This window comes from Podarcis pityusensis (genome assembly GCF_964106645.2).
Source record: "Podarcis pityusensis genome assembly, chromosome: 6".
In the NCBI taxonomy this organism is placed as follows: Eukaryota; Metazoa; Chordata; class Lepidosauria; order Squamata; family Lacertidae; genus Podarcis; species Podarcis pityusensis.
The window spans coordinates 97263963-97280161 of NC_138030.1; the positions used below are offsets into that span (position 1 = coordinate 97263963).

Below are 16199 nucleotides of genomic sequence, written 5' to 3' on the forward strand. Positions count from 1 at the left end.
GGGATCCAAATTAGCATCAGCCCCACCTTTAACCTATAATGTTGTTGCAGTTCACCCCAATATCTGAGCAGTGCGAGATTCCAGGGATTCAAGACACTTACCCAGGTTTTGTGTTTCCTTGCTGACTCCAGGGGTTCAGGAAGCTAGCTTGGCTTGATTAGCTTTTAGCACTTGCTGGATCCAGGGATCAGAAGGCTTGATTAGATTTTTTTAACACTATTGATCCAGGGAGAAGAGGGGTCTAGCACCCACAAACTCATAGCACTATTAACAGTGAGCTATATTGCAGGGTTATTGTACACTGCCTCAGATTAGCAAACTGCAATATGAGGATAACAATGCTGGAATGCAAGTGAGGCCAAGTGCCACTAGTAATCTTCTGAAGTTAATGGGGGTAGAGTAGGAAAATGGCTGAAAGCTCCCTCCAGCCAGCTTCCAGGAGACACGCACACCCAGTCTCTGTACAATGCATATTCCCAGCAGGCCACATGGAGAAGGCACACAGACTATTTACATATAGCTCTACACATAAAATACCATATTGGCCTGAATATAAGCCTCACTTTTCCCCCAAATTCCAACCGTGAAAAATTAAAGTGTGGCTTATATTCGCGACCTTAAGGTATGCAGCCAGGAGCGCAGGGCAAACAGTGCCAGGAGCGTGGCAAAGCGCCACCCACCCCGTGCATAGTTCCCCATGCTCTCCCCCAAGGCCGGGAAGGGAGAGAGCCAGCAACACAGCGCAGCCCCCCCTCCCCAGTATGCAGCCAGGAACAGTGAAGAAGGGAGCGGCTTATATGCAGGTATTTCCCCCCCCCCTCCAATTTAAAAGTGCAGCTTATATTCGAGTGCGGCTTAAATCCGGGCCAATACGGTAGGAATTGTTGATGGAGAAAGAGGGGCTAAAGTGAAGAACAGCCCAGATCAGCCTCCAACCTCACTGGGTATCCATAGCCAGGTCAGGCTGGTGGCTCTTTTCTTAAAGAGAGAGAGGGCAGGGAACTTTGCACTTCTTACTGTGATAATGGAGTTGCTTGAATGCTCCCAAGATAATCAAGAGGTAAAACTAAACCTAGTATGCAGACTTGAGAGTCAGTGGCATCAAATCAAGAAAACCCGAGTAAGAAACGGCTGTCGGGCAGCTTTTAAGAGAGAACATCTGGTCCTTGGGGAGATTTCTTGCTGTGGAGTCCAGAGATCTAGTTGCACAGGTTTCTATGCAGCTCCCCAGATTAAAAAAGAGAACAGCAACTGCTCTCAAGTGTCATACAAAAGAACAGCATTGTTTGCTGTAATTGAACCAAGCTGAACTTTTCCTGGTTCATATCTTAAGCAGGTGGCACTCCACAGGAGTAAATTAAGTTGCAATCTGTTTTCAAGAAACCTGAGTTTGTCAAATGTTCCTCGCTGTTCCCTTTCTTTAAAAAAAGATAAATTACATGCTGAATGGATCCCTTTGTCTCTTCTGATGGAAATCTGCTGTCACACATAGCACTATCTAAAATGACAACGATTAAAGTAGTAGGATAGTATGAATGAAAGAAGATTCCCAGGTGTAACAGATTGACAGTGCAATCTTATACACATCTTCCCAAATGGAAGTAACACTGAGTTCAAGGTGGCTTACTTTCTGTGTGTGGGTGTGTGTGGGTGGGTATGATTTCTGCCCTAAATGCAATGGTGTATCCCACTGTTACCTACTGTGCTTTAGCAACTACTTGCCAAATATCACAGCGCATGGGCGTAGCCAGGATTTTTGTTAGGGGGGACAGGACTTTTGTTAGTGGGAGCTGAACCACCGTGATTGGTCAGTTAGTCAAGTATTTCTATTGTTTTATTTGATGGGGGGGAGATGCCCCCGTCCCCCGTTGGCTACGCCCATGTCACAACCATGCAGCAGTGAATGTGAAATGCAGCCACAACCATCTTGAAATCACTCTGATATACACCTCACTTTTAAGTTAAGAGCTGCAACGAAAAGGAGATCCAAACTGGACATTTGTTCTTCTTCTTCATGGGAAACTAAAGCACCACACAAGAAAGGAATGGAAGAGATTAAGGCACTTGCTTTATTCCCAATGCTAGCAATTTGCCTTTTTTAAAAAAAGCCTTCTTTCCAACCTACTGCAGAAATTCAGTACAATTATGTGAGGGCAGCCAGAATGTGAGCATGTGATGGATTCAAGTTACTGAACTGTAATGATCTCCTAAAAATTGCATCGGGGGAAGATGAAAGGTTGGCACATATACAGTGGTACCTCGGGTTAAGTACTTAATTCGTTCCAGAGGTCCGTTCTTAACCTGGAACTGTTCTTAACCTGAAGCACCACTTTAGCTAATGGGGCCTCCCACTGCCGCTGCGCCGCCGGAGCACAATTTCTGTTCTCATCCTGAAGCAAAGTTCTTAACCCGAGGCACTATTTCTGGGTTAGCGGAGTATGTAACCTGAAGTGTACGTAACCCGAGGTACCACTGTACCAGAAATTCCCAAAGTGTGTGTCAGGACAGAAGCCTTGATACATGCACAAGCATGTATTGAAAAAAATCTTACAGTGGTACCTTGGTTTGCAAAAAGTCTGGTTTGCATACGTTTTGGATGACAAACCCGTCAAACCCGGAAGTGCGTGTCCCGGTTTTCAAACTTTTTTTGGATTACAAACAAATTTTTTTGGAGGCCCCATTGGCGAAAGTGCGCCTTTGGTTACAACCTGTTTTGGTTTACAAATGGATTATGGTTGTAAACCAAGGTGCCACTGTACTTGCCCTTTTTATGTTCGGCAATAGTTAGCCTATTTTGCCATGTTTTTAAAAAACTTTTAAAATCATGTGCTTCAGTGAGATAAAAAAGGAGCAGGGAAAAGAGGGGCAGCAGGTCCAACTAATCGGATGTGTTTCAAGTTAATACAAGAGTCAAGTTGTTACAGTACTTTTGCTCTGGGGAGGAATGTCTGCCATATCCTGCAAGTCAAGTTGCAACTCTGTTCACAAAAGGGCAACCAGACAGAAAGAAACAGTGGGGTCACTCAGAGGAGAAGATGGTGAAATTCAAACAGGGGACACAGAAAGGGCTGAACTCCTCAATGCCTTCTTTGCCTCAGTCTTCTCCGATAAAGAAAGCAATGCCCGACCTGAAGAATTTGGAGCAAATGATTCAGCAAAGGAAACACAGCCCAGAATAACTAAGGAGATAGTACAAGAATACTTGGCTAGTTTAGATGTATTCAAGTCTCCAGGGCCAGATGAACTGCATCCAAGAGTATTAAAAGAACTGGCAGATGTGATCTCAGAACCACTGGCAGTCATCTTTGAGAATTCCTGGAGAACAGGCGAAGTCCCGGCAGACTGGAGGAGGGCAAATGTTGTCCCTATTTTCAAAAAGGGGGAAAGAGAGGACCCAAATAATTACCGCCCAGTCAGTCTGACATCAATACCAGGGAAGATTCTGGAGCAGATCATTAAGCAAACAGTCTGTGAGCACCTAGAAAGGAATGCTGTGATCACCAATAGTCAGCATGGATTTCTGAAAAATAAGTCATGTCAGACTAACCTGAGCTCGTTTTATGACAGAATTACAAGCCTGGTAGATGAAGGGAACGCAGTGGATGTAGCCTACCTTGATTTCAGCAAGGCATTTGACAAGGTGCCCCATGATATTCTTGTAAAGAAGCTGGTAAAATGCGGTCTTGACTATGCTACCACTCAGTGGATTTGTAACTGGCTGACTGACCGAACCCAAAGGGTGCTCATCAATGGTTCCTCTTCATCCTGAAGAAGAGTGACTAGTGGGGTGCCACAGGGTTCTGTCTTGGGCCCGGTCTTATTCAACATCTTTATCAACGACTTGGATGATGGACTCAAGGGCATCCTGATCAAATTTGCAGATGACACCAAACTGGGAGGGGTGGCTAACACCCCAGAGGACAGGATCACACTTCAAAACGACCTTGACAGATTAGAGAACTGGGCCAAAACAAACAAGATGAATTTTAACAGGGAGAAATGTAAAGTATTGCACTTGGGCAAAAAAAATGAGAGGCACAAATACAAGATGGGTGACACCTGGCTTGAGAGCAGTACATGTGAAAAGGATCTAGGAGTCTTGGTTGACCACAAACTTGACATGAGCCAACAGTGTGACGCGGCAGCTAAAAAAGCCAATGCAATTCTGGGCCTCATCAATAGGAGTATAGCATCTAGATCAAGGGAAGTAATAGTGCCACTGTATTCTGCTCTGGTCAGACCTCACCTGGAGTACTGTGTCCAGTTCTGGGCACCACAGTTCAAGAAGGACACTGACAAACTGGAACGTGTCCAGAGGAGGGCAACCAAAATGGTCAAAGGCCTGGAAACGATGCCTTATGAGGAACGGCTAAGGGAGCTGGGCATGTTTAGCCTGGAGAAGAGGAGGTTAAGGGCTGATATGATAGCCATGTTCAAATATATAAAAGGATGTCACATAGAGGAGGGAGAAAGGTTGTTTTCTGCTGCTCCAGAGAAGCGGACACGGAGCAATGGATCCAAACTACAAGAAAGAAGATTCCACCTAAACATTAGGAAGAACTTCCTGACAGTAAGAGCTGTTTGACAGTGGAATTTGCTGCCAAGGAGTGTGGTGGAGTCTCCTTCTTTGGAGGTCTTTAAGCAGAGGCTTGACAACCATATGTCAGGAGTGCTCTGATGGTGTTTCCTGCTTGGCAGGGGGTTGGACTCGATGGCCCTTGTGGTCTCTTCCAACTCTATGATTCTATGAGAAGAGGAGGTTTATAGCAGGGTACATGGACATAGCTGTCAACTTTCAGATTTGAAAATAAGGGACCAGCAGCCTTGAAAATAAGGGACCAGCAGCCAGAATAAGGGACCTGCAGCCTCACCTGTTCCAGGCACTCCAGTCTTCCTGTCCTCCTGCAGTCTGGTCAAACTCATGCTGGTAGTTTCGAGAACACTGTCCAACCAACTTTGTAACCAGAGGTTCAGCTGAATAGAATCTGAATCACATGCACCACAAGGCCTATGCAGCCTCAACTTAAGATGGCTCCCCGGCCTGGCTTTGCACTGCAAAGTTTGCAGCAGCACGTGCAACAAAATGGCGTCCAGCATTCAAAACCAGCATTCAAAACCTAGCCGGCAGGGAGGGAGGGAGCGGAGCTGCTTCCTTTGAAATTTGAGGGACATCATTTAAGGGACATCCATCAATAAGGGACAGCAGCGGGACATGGCGCTGGAATAAGGGACTGTCCCTTCAAATAAGGGACACTTGACAGCTATGTACATGGAGCACTATAATTTGGAAGGACAAAGAGTGTGTGATTACTTCTGACCATCAGAAAGTCACATGCTAGGCTACGAGTTCTCTTGCCTTAGTATCAGTGTTAGAAATTGATATATGAAAGCTAGGAGCTAAAGGGCACCTTAAACCAAGGTTATGGGCACAACAACGGAATGTCTAGGTTCACTTTCTCATAACAATAGTACAAAGCTGAAAATGAATGAACTGCAGCTAAAATATTATGTTCATTTTTCATATGGCCTAGTCCTTCCCCTGCCCACCCCCCTAATATTCTTAAGAGGGTCTCTTCTCCAGTCTTCAGAGAGTAGCTGAAAGTGGGGAGACAGAAAAAGGTCATTCCTTCCTTCCACTCTGCAGTTTGAATCTGAAATCTTAGGCGCAGTATTGTGCCCAGAGATCAGAAACTGCTTGCGCTGATGAAATTCTGTATCTCAAAATGTGCCTAGAACAATGGGAGTTTCGAACGCTGCTTACATATACATGCATACATACTGCAAATGCTTTGCTAAGGTGACCAAAATATTGCATTCAGAAAAGGCTGAACTCAACGGCCTAGTCTAAATTATGCTAAATCTGCAAACCCTCTCTTGCTTCTACATAATTTATTCATAAGGGAAAGCAAGAAGTGCATGAGGCAAGAACTATAAAATAACTCCTGCTCCAGAGGGCAAGAACTGAACCAAAGGATTCAAGTTACAAGAAAGGAGAGTCCAACTAAACACCAGGAAGAACTTTCTAATGGTAAAAGCGGTTCAACAGTGGACTTCCTTGGAAGGTGGTGGACCCTCCTTCACTGGAAGGTTTTAAGCAGAGGTGGGATGGTCATCTGTCATGGATGCTTGAGCTGAGTTTCCTGCATTGCAGGGGGGTTGGACTAGATGACCCTCAGGGTCCCTTCCAACTTTACAGTTTTATGATTCTATGAGGCATTGAAAAGCCCAGTCTTCCACTAAATAATTAAGCAATCCCTTTTCTGCCTCAGGATTTCACTAAGCATTGGTCACAGGCTTTCAAGTATATTTCCATACCAGTAACTGCTAGTAATCCTTGCTTGGGGATAGATCCAACTAAGTAGTTGCACTAGCAGGAGGCAGCACAAGCACTCCTGCTACTGTGACAGCCCCCCCCCCCGCCTCCAGCAGCCCCCCCCCCATTAGCTTTGGAGGGTCTCCTACCTCCAGAACAGGGCATAGGGGAGGGAAGTGAGATTTATGTTAGTACAAAGTAGAATTCTCCCTTTGTATTTAATTAAAAGCAAAGTCATCCAATTTATAGAGCTCTGTGTGTGCCTGCTATGTTTTTGTGGGTTGAATTCTGGGCAGTAGTACTGTGTATTCTCCAGTTTTGATACTCCCCTTGAAATTAGCACACTCAGCATAGGCAAAATTTGGGGAGGGGTGCAGTGCAGAATATTCATCTGCCCAGCATTTCCATTGTAGCCAAATTCCCTTTTGTTCTGGCAGCATCATCATCTTAAGTCTTTCAATTTTGATACCCCACCTTTGCATGGGCAATCTATCCAGAGTTAGTGATCTGACTTGGTTGCCCTCTTCCTGCCTCTGTTCCTTCCCCCTCTCCTTGTCTCTTAAGTTCTTTGATGGCATGAGAACAGCCTATAGTGTCCTAATCAGGAGGAAGAGATAGTGATGAGTACCTTCTTTGATGCTGGAAATTGTTTCGGGAAAGTGAGGCATTGGGAGGGGTGGCTAATGAATAATTTGCATGCTGCACAGGCTAGCTATCTAGCTATCTATAAATCATATGGCTTGGGGCAGAATAGAGAGAAGCCTGGGTCCAGGGGCCATGCAAACTGAGGCTTCCTGGGCCAGTCACTTCACTGCTTCTTGAGGGATTCCAAATGGCAGGTTGAAGCGCTTGCTTGGTCTGTATATACAGTCATACCTCTTGTTACGTTCGATTCAGGTTACGTCTTTTCAGGTTGCGTCCCACGGCGACCCGGAAGTACCGGAAAGGGTTACTTCCGGGTTTTGCCGCTCGCACATGCACAGACGTGCAAAATGATGTCACGCACATGTGCAGAAGCGACGAATCACGACCCACGCATGCACAGACACGCGGATGCGGGTTGCGTTCCTTTCAGGTTGTGAACGGAGCTCTGGAATGGATCCGTTCACAACCAGAGGTACCACTGTATTGCTCCCTGTTTAGAATAAAATCTTTAATCTTCTCACTCACTTGCGTTTTCTATTACTTCTGAATCGCATTTTAAAAGAACTACCTTTCAATGAATGATTCTCAAACAAAATTTCTAATCTTCTTTGCCGTCACATAGTGTGTTCACCCATCTGATTTTATTTAAGGACATCCTTGAGTCTCCATGCATGGCGTTGCATTGAGGCATTATGGGCAGATCATATTGGCCACTACACCCATTCTGATTAAATGGCACAGGGGCAAATGATGCAGAGGATGAAAATGATGCAGATGCGGTATTAAAACAATTCCACTGCCCCACCTCCTCCCCCCCCCCAAAAAAAAAATGTAGAAGGAAACCATTGATGAAATTCACTCAAAGAAGTTTTAGAAGAGAGCCTATTTTCATATATTTTCTACCCAACCAGTATTTACACAAGCATTGTTTAAGGTCAGTGTTTATTTCTGGCATCAGTTGCGAGTTTTGATTTATTTTTCATTGCTCAGAAACATTGATCTTTGAGAACAGGGGAGGAAAAACGTGTAAAGGATTAAGTGTACTGTTCACATAGCACAGAGATACTAGGTCAAATAAAAAGCAAGATTACACACTGATCCATATCAATTGTTAACAGCTTTATTTATAAAAAGTGACATAGTGGAATGCTTCAGGCTTAGTTACGTCTATTTTTATGGGGACATATTTATTTTCTGATAGCTGAGCTTTTACACCAAAATAGCTACTTTGTGCTGACACATCAACTTAGATATGCTAACAGTTTAATACATTTTTAGCCTAGGAGGTTTGAGCTCATGGGAGGACTGCATGGTAAAGGTACCAGGGAACAGAGGGAACCTACAGGAATAAAAACTAGGGCCATTGCAGATTTCGGACAGCATCTCTGTAAGTCTGCACCTCGTGAACTAAACTGGCCTATTTAAAAATAATAGTAATATAAAAATGATGTTATTTTCCAAGTGGGATCTGAAGTTCAATACTAGCCAAGTAGCAGGATTGGCCTGATTTGCCTGATATGATAAGCCAAACTATACTCACTGGGAGCATGCAAATCTACAAGCTCACAGATAAGAGTTCATATATTCTGAAAGAATGGAGAGGAAACATGGCAGAAGAACAGTGGCAGAAATGATATAGATAACATAGAATAGCCTTCAACAATCTGCTGCCTGCCCTGAGTAGCGGTGGGGTCAGCTTTCATATGCAAGATCCATTTTCAGTCAATGATTAAAGTTTGCAACCCTGGTAGGACTTTTTTTTTTTTTTTACTTTCAGTGATCAACAACTGAAAAAAATCAACACAGAAAGAGGGTTTGTGGGAGAGACAAGTAAGATGTTTTTAGAGAAGGTAAGGTTAGCCGTGCTTTGCGTCCTCAGACCCACCCAACCACAGATATCAGCCTGGTTTGGTAAATTCTAACCAGCAAACATCCCATTAAAGAAAATTTCCACCTTAGGCACTTTAAACACACACACACACACACCGGGGCGGGGGACTACAGGTTGCTCCCGACATGTTTTTACAGATCCGGCAGCATGCAATGAAGTTCATAAATTTTGGGGAACAATGAGCATGGCCTGAAGGCAGACTTGCAAGAAAGATTTTATGAAATCCGTCTCAACAAGCACTTAGCAAGAGTGCAACATGTGTCCTAGAGTGACTGGGTTCTCGGTCTCAAGGGTTGTGCACACAGGCACACTGTGACTTGCACTTCTGCATTAGAGTCACGAGAGCCAAGAATTTAGTGGACACTGTGCCAGATCTGGACAGGAGACACTTTGGTTCAAATTTCCACTCAGCCAAGAAGCGCAATGGGTGAATTTGGACTAGAAACCAAGAATGGATATAATGTCTCACAGCCAAATCGTGAGTTGGCCATCAGGAGCACACATACTGCGCAGCACCTCTTTCCCCCATTTGTTTGGGTATTTCCTCTCTCTCTTGGGATAACTCTTGGGATAACTCTCTTGGGATACAGCCACAAAATAACCACTCACATCTGCACTAACTTTTATGGCAAATTAAATGATAGTTAACTCATACCACAGTTTGTAAGCTTTCTTCTAGCTATAGTGAGACTAATGAAGCCTGTCAGGACTTCATATTTGGGCCCAAAAGCCATTCTGGTCATCCACCCAGTTGCTCTATACCTGACATCATAAATGACACCATATGCACAGGGCAGGTAAAGAAATGTTTGGCCCAAATGGAAGTTTGCAAAATCCCTGCAAAGCTGATCACCAGGGTGTGCAAAACACTGTGCCTCTGCCTGCAGTGTTTAATTTCAAACTGTGTGAGTGAAAATAGGGCACCTGAGGCCATCGTGACACCAGGTGAGTCAAAGGTCAGTAGCCCCACCCATCTGTCAAACTTGGCCCTTGGGTAAGTTGGGTAAGATACAGCCTCCTAGTCTGCGGGCAGACATTTGTCTGACAATATGAGGAATATAATTAATATTTTAGAAAAACTTCAAGTGAATATTAACACTAAGGCTGTCTTGATATTTGTGGACGCGGAGAAAGCCTTTGACAACATTTCCTGGAGTTTTATGAAGAAGAATCTACAGGGGATGGGGGTAGGTCAAGGTTTTGAAAATGGTATAGGTGCAATTTATTCAGAACAAAAGGCAAAATTAATTGTGAACAATGTAGTGACAGAAGAGTTTAAGATTGAGAAAGGGACACAACAAGGTTGCCCAATTTCTCCACTGCTTTTTATATCGGTCCTTGAGGTTTTGTTAAACATGATAAGAAAGGACCAAGAGGTCAAAGGTATACAAGTGGGAGTTAAACAGTATAAACTGAAAGCATTTGCTGATGATTTAGTATTGACCCTACAGGAACCAGAATCTAGTACAAAAAGGGTATTGGAACTGATTCAAGAATTTGGGCAAGTAGCAGGTTTTAAGCTGAATAAGATGAAAACTAAGGTTTTAGAGAAAAATTTAACTGTAAATGAGAGAGAGAAGTTTCAGGAAGAGACAGGACTAACATTGGTTAAGAAAGTGAAATATTTAGGGGTTAATATGACTGCCAAAAATGTAAATCTATTTAAGGATAATTATGAAAAATGTTGGATTGAAGTGAAAAAGGATTTAGAAATATGGTCAAATTTGACGTTATCATTGTTAGGCCGAATTGCTGTGATAAAAATGAATGTGCTGCCAAGGATGTTGTTTTTGTTTCAAACATTACAAATTTTGGACAAGATGGATTGTTTCAAGAAGTGGCAGAAAGATATTTCCAGATTTGTTTGGCAGGGCAAGAAGCCTCAAATAAAATTTAAGATATTAACTGATGCTAAAGAAAGAGGTGGATTTGCCCTGCCAGACCTAAAACTCTACTATGAATCAGCTGCTTTTTGTTGGCTGAGAGAATGGCTGCTACTTGAAAACACTGATGTGTTGGACCTAGAAGGTTTCAATAATGTATTTGGTTGGCATGCATATTTGTGGTACGATAAGGTAAAAGTACATAAAGCGTTTAAAAATCATATTGTTAGAAAAGCATTGTTTAATGTATGGATAAGATATAAAGATTTGTTAGAAAAGAAAACCCCAAGATGGTTGTCACCAATGGAAGCGAAGGCACAGAAAAAACTCAATATGGAGGCCAAATGGCCGAAATATTGGGAAATTCTGGAGCAAGAGGGAGACAGACTAAAATTGCAGAGCTTTGAAAAATTGAAAAATAAAGTGCGAGATTGGCTCCATTATTACCAAATAATGGAGGCATATAATTTGTACAAAAAAGTTGGTTTCCAGGTGGAAAAATCAAAATTGGAAACAGAATTGCTAGATTCCAAAATTAAGAATTTGTAAAAAATGTACAACCTGCTGTTGAAATGGAACACTCAGGATGAAACGGTGAAATCAGCTATGATTAAATGGGCACAAGATGTTGGACATAATATAATGATGGCTGACTGGGAACAGTTATGGACCACAGGTATGAAATTTACGGCATGTAATACCCTAAGAGAAAACTTAATGAAAATGATTTATAGGTGGTACATGACACCAGTCAAGCTTGCAAAAATTTACCATTTGCCCGAAAATAAATGTTGGAAATGTAATGAGACTGAAGGCACATTCTTTCACCTTTGGTGGACATGCCCAAGGATTAAGACATTCTGGGAGATGATTTATAATGAAATGAAAAAGGTATTTAAATATACCTTCCTGAAGAAACCAGAGGCCTTTCTCCTGGGCATGGTCAGCCAATTGGTGTTAAAGAAGGATAGAACTTTTTTTATGTATGCAACAACAGCAGCAAGAATACTCATTGCGAAGTATTGGAAGACACAAGATTTGCCCACCCGGGAAGAATGGCAGATGAAGCTGATGGACTACATGGAACTGGCGGAAATGACTGGCAGAATCCGAGACCAGGGAGAAGAGTCGGTGGAAGAAGATTGGAAAAAGTTTAAAGACTATCTACAGAAATATTGTAAAATTAATGAATGCTAGAAAACTGTTGGAATGAAGTTATATGGCTTTAGTAGAAATATTATAAGGAATTAAGTACAGATAGGTTAATAGAGCATTAAAGGAAAAAATAAGGTTAGAATGAGTTAAGATAATTATAGGATAGAAAACAGAGGAAAATGGAAAGGAATTGCTGAAATAATTAACAGAAGTGGAATACAAAAAGGGAGGTGTGAGGAGGTCGTGGAAATAAGTGAATGAAAGATGGGATAATGAAATTGTTTGATTTATCTTATTGTCTTTGTCTTGTTTTGTTAATTTGATGTCTTGTATTGTATTGTTTTTTTTCTTTTTAGTGTTTAAGTTTTTGGAAAAATAATAAATATTATTTTAAAAAAAAGATACAGCCTGCTAGTCTGATTGAATTCCCTACCCCTTGACTATGGCTTCAAAATGATTTGGCACCAACTGAAGTCAACAAAAGCAATAGCCTTAAAATAATCAAAATGCCACTAGCTCCTAGGACAATTTTGTTAAACTATCTAAGTGACCAAATTGGTTCCAGTTATAAGGAGCTGGTGTGCAATTTGTTAACCACAGCATGAGTGTTGGGAGCAAAAACTCTCACGGAATATCTTTGTTTTTCTCAGTTATGAAAGGAACGCCCACTTTGGGCTGCTTCTGACCCCCCTTGCCTTTTAGGGTTTTCCCCACTATTTTTTGGGGATTTCTGCAAACCTAAGAACTCCCTCTTGTGCATTCGTGGTGCTACTTTGGATGCGAAAGGGCCTGCCTTGGAGAATGAGTTTACAGTTATGTAGTATGCAAGATAATGGACTTTGTCAGTTTTCTTTTCGTCTGCCTCAAGAGTCTCAAGCCACAGGCGTGCGCATGAGACATGTCTGTGGCAACCTGTTCGGCTCATTCTCTCAATTGGTGACTGGTAAACAGTTACTTCTGTTGGCAGTTACAGGGTGGAAAAGAGAATAAATTCATTCTGAATTTGAATCATATGTAGTAGGGGCAAACCAACTGTGCATCTTGGAGAGTGTCCAGAGAACACACAATTCCCTTTACTCTTTTAAACATTTTCCTTCTTTTACCCAAAATGGTTGGCCTCCTGCAACGCTTTCTCAACATGACAAATGGCAGCATTCACTCACCTGGCCCCATTATCCCTGATCATTAGCCATGCTAGCTGTGGCTCATGGCAGTTGTAGTCCAAAACACCTGGAGAGCATCATTTCAGCAAAGGCTGACATATGGAAGCAACCACATTAAATCCACATCTATTTTCTCTCTCCGTGGCCTGGGGTCAGAAGTACAAATGTGCAAGGAGATACCAGCTGTGGGAAGCACCGATTGTGGTGTCACTAAGAAACCTCCCCCTTCCCAATTCTCAGAGCAGTTTTACGCTCCGGGAGGCAGAGTGTATTAAAAAGTAAACAAATGAACAAGTAAATTAATTGTACCTTTTTTAATTTTTAAAAGGTGGGGAACTTTCTAAAGCATGGAGGCAAGCAAAAGATGAATGGCTGAACCAGCATTCCATTCTCTGACAGGTTCATCATGTATCAATCAAAATCACAAAGCTTTGAGGAAATGAAGCTCATGTTATGGCCAAGACTTCCTTTGGGGTGGTTTCTTTTATCTAAGATTTGGAATCAGACATCTTCTAATAAAAATATCTAGCTAGCTAGTTTCACCAATAGTGAATCCAATACAGAATTTAGACTCCTGTCAAATGTTTGACATTCTCAGATGTACCGTAGTTTCTGACTTTTCTGGTTATAATGAAATGTTTGTGAAAGTATGCCAAAGTCTTCCCCAAGGTGTTGGTAGTGGTTTCTTGCAGTTAGTTGCCTGTACTGAGTTCTAGCAAGGTCTGCTGACTGTCTGGTAAACACCACTTCCTTATAATCTGGCAACTACCAAGCTCAAATGTCCCCAACTTTTCCCAAACTTTGCGATTTTTATATTGTTGTAGATGAGCTAATACAACGGGTCAGCAGCCTTTTTCACCCATGGGCTGGTCCACCGTCCCTCAGACCATGTGGTGGGCCGGACTATATATTTTTTGGGGGGGGGAATGTACGAATTCCTATGCCCCACAAATAACCCAGACACATTCTACTCATTTGAAATAAAAAAAGACATTCTACTCATGTCAAAACACGCTGATTCCCAGACTGTCCGTGGGCTGGATTGAGAAGGCAATTGGGCTGCATCCAGCCCCTGGGCCTTAGGTTGCCTATCCCTGTACTACAACCTGTTTGTGGCTATTTGATCTGCCATGACCCATCCTTCACCCCAAAACTGCTGTACTTACTATCTAGCTTTGCCTCTAGCTTGTTTAGTCTGATTTCTAGAACTGAGCCAGATTTAAGTGTCATGGCCCTGGTGCGACCTGGATTGTGAAATGGGCCTCATGTATGCTCTCTTGCTTGCAGTTTAGGACAGATCTGTCTTAGGAAGATTCCCATTACAAGAAAATGCCACTGACCAAACAAAACCTCTCTTGACCTGTCCAAGGAGCCCTCCATCAAATGCAGGTATGTGAAGAGAAATTCTGGCAATAACTTTATTTTGCATGAATGATTCCAAGCTGGAGACTGCCAGGCAGACAGCTATGACTTCATTGGCCTGAAATACCAACTCGCTGGGAAGATCATTCTGCTTTATGAGCACAACAACCAGCCACATTAACGCCAAAACGGAATCACCCTATATACACCTTCCATTCTTATCAGCATAATCTCCAGATTAGCCTGGACTTTATTAAGGAAAATACATGGCAAGTGAATGTAAAGTGCTCAATACAGCTAAGATTTTCATGTAGTCAGACCATTTCTGAACCAGATTTTGTACTTTGAGATGAGTAATTTGATGGTCTCCGGTTCCAGGAAAAAAATGTTCAACAAAGCGTATTAGGGCAATTATTACCCTCGTGTGAGCTACAGAAAATGACCTTTGCCAGGTTGTTCCAGTAACCTGATACTGTTTATAAAAAAATCATAATAAAAAAGCTGTCTGAAAGAATTTATTGCTCAAGGCTCACACAGCCCATTATAAAAGTGTTCATAAATGTAACGACAGACTTAGTTAGGGGATTAAACAAATCCAAAGAACTCCTGCTGTCATACCCTGCAATAGTCATTCCCAATTTGTGCAATTAAAAGTTCTTGCAAGCCTGAACTATACTCTTACAAGGAGGCTACCCAGTGTGTCTCTGCATGATTAATGACTCCAGCCTTATTTCATTTCAATTGGCCTTCACTGAAGGTGGTTAATTCTGCTACATCTCAACATTTGGTGTGATAGGATGGGCCAATCTCTCTGAATTAAAAGCTGTACTAGTTATCTGTTCCTAGAAGGGGCTACAGGTGTCTCTTCTGCACAAGTCACTGTTCTGAGCTCACCACCTTTGAATCAAGACACACCTATCCAAACAGCCCATTCAGAGATGAGGGCATCTCTATGGAATGATAGATTTTGGTCTTAGACATTCTGAAAGCAAATCTTTTGAGTGCAAGAGTGAATCATGCCACCAGTTTTATTTAAAAATTTTAAAAAAACCACTAAGCATGCCTCAGCTCTCAGAAGTTTGGGAAACACAGATCTACACAAGTCATATTGTAAACAGACAATTCAAAATGCTGTACAAAAAGGGGAGCATCATACTGACACTTAGATGCCTCTTATGTGGACTTTATTTGCTTGTTCTGCATTGTGAAACAGATGGAAACATATTGAGCGTGGACAAGCCTCCAGTTCACTTCCAGCATTCCACTGACAAGGTCAGAGACTCCTCTACCGCAGTGTACAGTGAAATTCCATATCCCATTTTCAAGGCAGCTCAGAGACTTTGACAATTCTTCAATAATAGACAAATGCAACATGGTAAATAAACATATTCAACAGCCTGTTAGGGGCAAGTGCAACTATTTGGTCTTCACAGGTGCAGGCCGCATCAGGGACAAGCTCCTACTTTTCACCAGGTTTGAGGGAAAGATGGGGTGGGTGGGAATCTCCCTCTTTGACCTTTTTTGGGTGTGCAGCCATTCAGAAAGCGTCAAGGCTCCTTGCTACTTTGCAAGAGCTTCAACAGGTACAGCACAAATTCAGAAAGACATCCACATCCCACCCCTAAGTCTATAACTTATATAAGTAATAAAAATAAGTTGTACCTCAGCCTACAATCAGGCAGGACACCCTCCCTCACCAAAAAGTTTATAACCTATATTGATTCTATAAGCTATAAATTCAAATTAACCGCCATGGTGTTACCCCAAACAATTAAGAGGGTTGTTCT

At 42.4% G+C, this 16199-nt stretch overlaps 1 protein-coding gene across 2 annotated transcripts in view; it reads right to left on the reverse strand.

Annotated features, from left to right (window-relative positions):
* Positions 1–16199, reverse strand: part of COLGALT2 (collagen beta(1-O)galactosyltransferase 2) — a 62770-nt gene that overhangs the window by 37664 nt on the left and 8907 nt on the right. The window lies entirely within an intron of this gene.